General features: G+C 37.4%; 1 pseudogene; it reads left to right on the plus strand.

Annotated features, from left to right (window-relative positions):
• Positions 1 to 2,200: 2,200 nt before the first annotated feature.
• On the plus strand, positions 2,201 to 2,319 carry LOC111736920 (annotated as a pseudogene).
• The last annotated feature ends 4,712 nt before the right edge of the window (positions 2,320 to 7,031 follow it).

A 7,031-nucleotide genomic window follows, 5' to 3' on the forward strand; every position in this document is an offset into this window, starting at 1 on the left:
CGCAAATATCAACATCTCCCTCAACCATCACAGAATCAACGTTAGTATATGGAGCAAATTAGACAGAAAGGCAACTAAAAAAGAAGGCATCTTTGCTGGGTGTGTGATATCGAAGACATTATTTAATCACACATACAATGGTCCTTGATTTATTTCCAAAGTCTAGTGAATGAGGCAATATTGCTCTATGATTCAAGTAGAAGCAACAAAGTAAATTTTACAAGAGATTGCCTGCTAGAAAAGGATAACTTTTTTTTGGCTTGGAAAAAGGTAGCCAAATTTAAAATGCATATTTGCATTTTAATTCGTTTTAACTATTTTCAGGAAGTTTAATTCCTTTTTATGGTTGTCCCTTCCAACATGGAAATTTTAAGTTTAACCAGAAAATGTGCAGAAACTCTTCATATTGATATATACCACAAAAATCTGCTATTCATGTATTACATTTGTTTTTCAGCATCTAACAAATTCCAGTAGCATGTTACAAAGCATGGGAATATAACATCAATTATCAGCACTTTTGGGGCAGTCTTTTAACACACAAAAAATATATTTTTCAGCATGTTAAATGATAATTGAGTTTACTACTACTAAACTATTATATTCACAATGTAATAAACCATGCTGATGAAACTATAGGCAAAATAATATCTGATCTATATCTAAATAAATCTGCCATGCTGTTTTATGCAATCAATTGTACCTATGTTTAAAAGCAGTAACCTATTTCTAGAATAATAAAAGATGTATTTTTTAGCCCAGAAGGGACTGTGGCTAGAGGATCCGTTTTAGAAGTGCAAACCAACAAATTTTAAGCAGGGAAATTGAAGGGGAAAATAATAACAATTTTCAATGAGGATTTCAACCAAGGTATAAATGCCCAAATCAAACCTGGAACTCATATTTGCTATAGTAAGCTCTCTGTACACATTGCTAAGAAAAGTGACATTCTTCTCACCTTCAAACAAAAAACATACGTTTTCTGTTCAGGTTATTCAGCAAGTCTCAAGATTACAGAATATGGTTTTCCAAGAATGATGGGGGAGGGAGGATAAATTCTTATGTCTATATTTAGATCTGAATTTGCAAGAAACACCTTTTAATTAAGCTTGACATTTGACACAATCAAGTTTGAAGTTACCTGCACACCTTCACACCTATGAAAATTGTTGTAAATCCTCAGTGCAACTTAACATATAGCATCGTACATGCACAGCAGTCTACCTGTGATAGACACATCCTTGAGAAAAGAATTTGTTTTTAAAGTACATGGATATGGTTTATTTTCCTAATTGTCTTTCTTTTTCTTGTGTACAAGATGCTCTAAATTTTCATTGTTAGCATATAGGTACATTATAAACTTTCCTATATACTTTTGACTGTAACTTGCAGAGACTTTGTCACCAAATGTTACAAAAAAAACGTATCTGCAAACTATTAGAGATACAAATAAAAGGTGACAAGACATACTTAATGGGGAATGTTAGAGGTCATCAAAATGTAATGCTCCACTTATAAAAAAATTTTAATATGTAATTTAATATTACAAATTTAAGATAATTTAATATGAAGATTGTTTTTCTATTTATTATCAATATCTTAATACTAGAACATGCATTTAAAATAAAGAAATATATAGAGAAAACTAAGAATATAGATTCCAAAGATATAGTATATGAGAACAAATCTATCAAAACCTTATATATATAAAATAGAGGGGCAAAGCAATTATGACTGAAGAGTAGAAAATGGATAAAGCTGATTTTTTTTTTAATTTGAGGAAACATGACTTAATATTTTTAAATCAATATAATATTTCACCTTCATTTATTTTCCTGTGTACAAAGTAAAATAAATTTAATTAACAGAATTTAACCCAAATAAGTGTTGCTCTTCAGGTATTCACCTTAGGAGGTCATCTTCATTCCAGCAATGCTGTCATTGCTCAGTGAATATTCGAAAACTACTTTTTTGAGAAATGCTTTAGAGTTGGTTTACAGACATCCAAGAAAACTGATATTACTGCTGCTAAACAGACAAGAAATCAAATCTTGTATTTTAAAGAGCTAGAATTTCTGTTACCTACATTGAATACCTTTCTAAATTATTCATGGACGTGGTTCCATAGTGTAGCGGTTAGCATATCTGCTTTACACACAGAAGGGCCTGGGTTTATGCCCCAGTGAAACCATGGTCCATGGCCTATGGCCATGCCACCCTGAACGTGCCTGATCTTGTTTGATCTCGGAAGTTAAGCAGGTTCGGGTCTGGTTAGCACTTGGAAGGGAGACCACCTAGGAAGACCAGGTGCTGTAGGCATAAATAATAATAAATAATAATAAAAAAAAATATATTCACTGAATTTGGCCCAGAATGACTCAGCTGTTTCCAAAAAATTAAATCCTCTTGTAGAAAATGATGGTGCACCAAATTTTCACAGTAATGTTCCACAGTTTCTGACAGCAATTCCCAAACAAGAGTGATAAAATTCTTTGAGTGATAGTAATTGAATTCATTGGAATAAGTACATAACCACAAAGATGCCAGCTTTGACAAGGGTCACGTTTCCTTCTGATCACCCTTTAAAAAGAATATATGGGTATTTAGGAAGCCAATGTTTTTTAAAGCACTTAGCACCATAATCACTCAGTAAATTATTACTATTATTATTATATTATATAATAAAAGATAGCTTTAGCAATGGTGACTATAATCTCTCTATTGGATTACAAAGGACAAATAATAATAAACAGACCTCAACACACTCTCCATATAATACACTCTCCACATATGAATACAGTTTCTGTGTGCTTTTGTTACAATTATTTAAATAAAGGAGCTGACTCTTTCTTTGGCTACTGACAACCCTCCTACCTGTTCACTGGTGAGTCTGGTGATTGTAGTTGCCATTCCCCATAACTCTGTCATATCATTTAAAGCTTTCTTTCAGTAAATATATCTTGTGTTTCTTTGACAGCCCTAGCTTGCAGTCTTTAAATTCTGTTTACTATGTAGCTTGAGTCACTTATTTGGAAACCATGCCACCACGTAAAATTTCATTGCTTTTTGCAAAGCCATTGCAAAACCAATACAGGGGATAATGTTAAGCATAATGCAATTCAGAGTAAGTTAGTGAGTAGACATTACGGTGCTCCACACAAGTCCCCACTTCAGGGATGATTTACCCATCCCCCAACTACTGGGGCGGGGACTAAACACTGTGGTAAGGACCCTAGGAAACAATGCTCACACTGCTAGGATAACTCCTGGAAGTTTAGAAAATCAATGGCCCATACTAAGTAAGTTAGAAATTACAGGATTGCTATAATACTGGAAAAAGGGAATTAAAAATATCATAGAAAGAGGTATGCTAGAATGGATATACTACTTAAATCCAGAAAACCAATAGACAACTATATTCATGAAAGAGCCCAGAGTACATGTCAATTACCAGTTAATGATATGGACCATGCCAGAGAAAGAGGCATCAGTATCATCAAAAAGTTCAGTGGTATACAATATAGGCCAAGGTTGATGGCAGGAAATGCTGTTATAGAACACGGATTCTGGAATCCCAAAATAAAAGAGGTCGAGTGATGACACTTAACCATCAAAAGCAAAGTGAGACCAATTATTGTGATGAATGGCAAGCTTGGAGTAGCAATCAGGGCACCTCAACCCCCACAAACATATGAAGATGGTTATTGGAACACAGGGGTCACAGGGACAATAAGGTGGGACAGCAGCAAGAGTATTGCTTAATTTATGCAATTTTTTTAAAAATCAAGAATAGATGACCAAGAAACTCGTTAAGTTACAATTTCTTACCTAGACCTGAGCCAGTTCTCAAATCCAGAACCTGTTGACTGAAGTAGAGGCCAGATCTCTATGAGGACAGACCCTGCATCAAACATAGTCAGTAGTAATTCTCCCAGTTTTTCCCTAAATAAATGTATAGCTATCTACTTGGGTAACTATGCATTGGAGAAAGGCGAATGTTCAGACCTTTTGAGGATTGTTGAACCCAGGGTCTGAAATAGCACTGATATCCAGGGACCCAAAGTGCCATCCCTTTTAGAGTAGGAACATAAGGCATCAAGGTAATAAATTGGGCCCACTCAATCCACTAGGTACTTTGACCCAGTTGGTAAACACTGTGGTCGCCGAATATATAATTGAACCAAACATACCTTGTAGTTGGCAGAACCCTCATATTGATTCTTTGACTGTGGAGTAAGGACAGAAAGCCATTGCAAAAGCCTCAGAAACTGCCTCCTACTCCCAGTCAATACAGTAAATCAAAAATAATATCAATCCTGGAGAGAATAGCATCTGGCCCCTACAAAAACCTCATGAAACATGGTGGATGAGAGTAAAGTTCTGCAAACATAACCAAGCAGTAGCCACAACTGCAGCTGCTCTGCCAGATGTGGTATCTTTGCTAGTGTAGATAAACAGCCTCAGGCTCTTGGTATGAAGCCATTGATCTGGGGAATGTATTCTTTTCCAGTCCTATAAAAGGAATATCAGAAGAAGTCCATATTCACATAGGACTAACAACGATATACATTTACAGTCTTGCCCTAGGGCTAGGTTAACTCTCCCTTCCCATATAATAATCTAGTCCAAAGGGACATGGATTGTCTAGACCAGTAGTTCTCAACCACAGGAAATTTTGCTCCAAAAGGAACATTTGGTAATATCTGAAGACATTTTTGCTCATTACTGCTGAGGCAGGTAGAGAGTAGGACTACTGGCATCTTGTAGGTAGAGGCTAGAGATACTGTGAAATATCCTTAAATAAACAGGACATCCCTCTCACAAGACAGCATAGACCCCAAGGAGTTTGGAGCAAAGATATGCCATCTGCAGCAGAAAAGTACACACCATTTAAAGAGCAACTCCTATCATGCTCAGGCTTCTGATAGGAACATCGAATGACCATGCAGCCAAGTTTCCCATCATTAGCTGGTTTATGTCAGATTCACAAAGTTTTTAGGCTGAGAAGGCACAGCAACAATCCAAAGTAAGTTGGAAGTCTTACATCCAAGATTGGGCATAAGCAGGGCTAGAGGACACAGTAAGCTGCACGTAGATAAGCTTTAGCCTCCCTGCTGTCCACCATCATTGCACTGACATCTTTTACTACTTTTAACTATGAGTGGGAGTAGAAAGGGGCCACTTATGGCTAGCAGATGGAGGGGGAAAATGCCAGGTTTTGTTCACAGATGGGTTAACTCAGTATGTGGGTGAAAGCCGAAAATTGACTTCTGCACTACAATTCCACTCAAGAGTGATCATGAGAAAGAGCAGTGAGGTAAAATCCTCTCAATGGACAGAGATCCAGGCAGTGTATTTTTTCACCCACTTCATGTGAAAAGAGTAGCAGCCCAAGATAAGAACATACATAGACCCATGGGCAGTAGAGAATGGCCTGGCTGGTTTTTCAGAGGCCTGGAAAGGGGAAATGGATAGGAAGATTGGTAACAAGGAAGTCTAAAAAAAAAGGCATATGGATGGATACATGAGAATGGGCACAAAGTATAGTGATCTTTGTATTACATGTTAATTGTCACCAGGGAGTATTTATCACAGGAAAGATACTAAATAACCAAAGAGACAGTATAACTTAGCCATTTAATGTCATCCAACTACTCTGTTATTTCCCATACCAGCATTAGCACAGTTCATTAATAAAGTAAACATGGCAGCAGGGATGGGGGATATGCATGGGTCCGATAGCATGGGCTTCCACTTACCAAAGATGATCTAGTTACTGCCACGACTGAATGTTCAACCTAGTAGCAACTGAGATCAATGCTAATCTCCCAATATGGTTCTATCCTTCCATCCTTCTAGACTAGATATCCCTTGGTGGCAAGATGATTAGCTTAGAAGCCTTCTCTCCTTGAAGGGGTAGAGATTTATCTTATGTGGGATCAACATGTAATCAGTATATGGAGTAAACTGTCCTGTCCCCACTACCCAAGCAAGCACTACTACCCAAGGAGTTAAGGAGTGCTTGATTCACCAACATAAAAACCCACAAAACACTGCATCAAACCAAGGATGCAGTGATGCATCAAACCTACTCTACAGCAAAGTTGTATAAGGCAGTGGGTGTACCACTGTGGGATCCACTGGACTTATCATATACCACACTATCCAGAAGCACTGGCCTTATAGAGCAATGGAATGGTCTTTTAAAGATGCAACTGAAGGGGTTCCACTTCCACTCAAGATGTAGTAAGCTGAAAGTAGCATCACTCCTAACAGAACAAAAAGAAAAATCAAGGTAGAGTACAAGATTATGACTTTTCTTGAATCTATCATAGAGTTAAAATCATAGGACAACCAAGTAGCTTAAAAATGTAAGGACAGACAAGCCTTTCTAAAGAAACGAAAACACAAATTCTGGCTCACTTATGGCAAAGCAAAAGAGGACAGCCTCAAGGTACCATACGAGAATGGAAGAATTAGACTAAAATTTTAAACAAATTGTTAGACTAAGTATACATCAATATGAGTATGTAGAATCGAATCCTTGATCACTGCAGAAAGAGAGAGCTTACATAAGTTTTGTGTTGTATGCATAAAACAGGTCAAAGGCAGAGCAGAAGACCAGAGAAAGCTTCCTTCAATGGTGCAGGCTAGGAGTATAGGAACAGCTGCTACTGCAAAAAGGGAACAGAGCCCTGTCCTAATCCTGCTTATCTCCATAAGAAAATATTTAAGCTGCTGGTGTAAGGACAGCAAACCTGGATGCCCTTAAGGCACATGTACAAACCCACTATGGCTCAGGGAAGGGTAATAAACTGTCCTGGACTCAGACATTTAAAGATCTCCTATCACTGGAGAAAGGTAAGAAACTCTCTTCTGCACAAGATCTGACACAAAGCAGAGTTTGGCTGCAATGGTGAAAACGGACACAATCACAGAGGAAGTCCCATCTTTAACTCAGGGATATAGGGACTACCGAAGACTAAGGTCAAATAAGGACACTACAGAAACTTCCCACTCCCACCACCAGG

Source organism: Pteropus vampyrus, unplaced genomic scaffold (genome assembly GCF_000151845.1).
Source record: "Pteropus vampyrus isolate Shadow unplaced genomic scaffold, Pvam_2.0 Scaffold22, whole genome shotgun sequence".
NCBI lineage: Eukaryota > Metazoa > Chordata > Mammalia > Chiroptera > Pteropodidae > Pteropus > Pteropus vampyrus.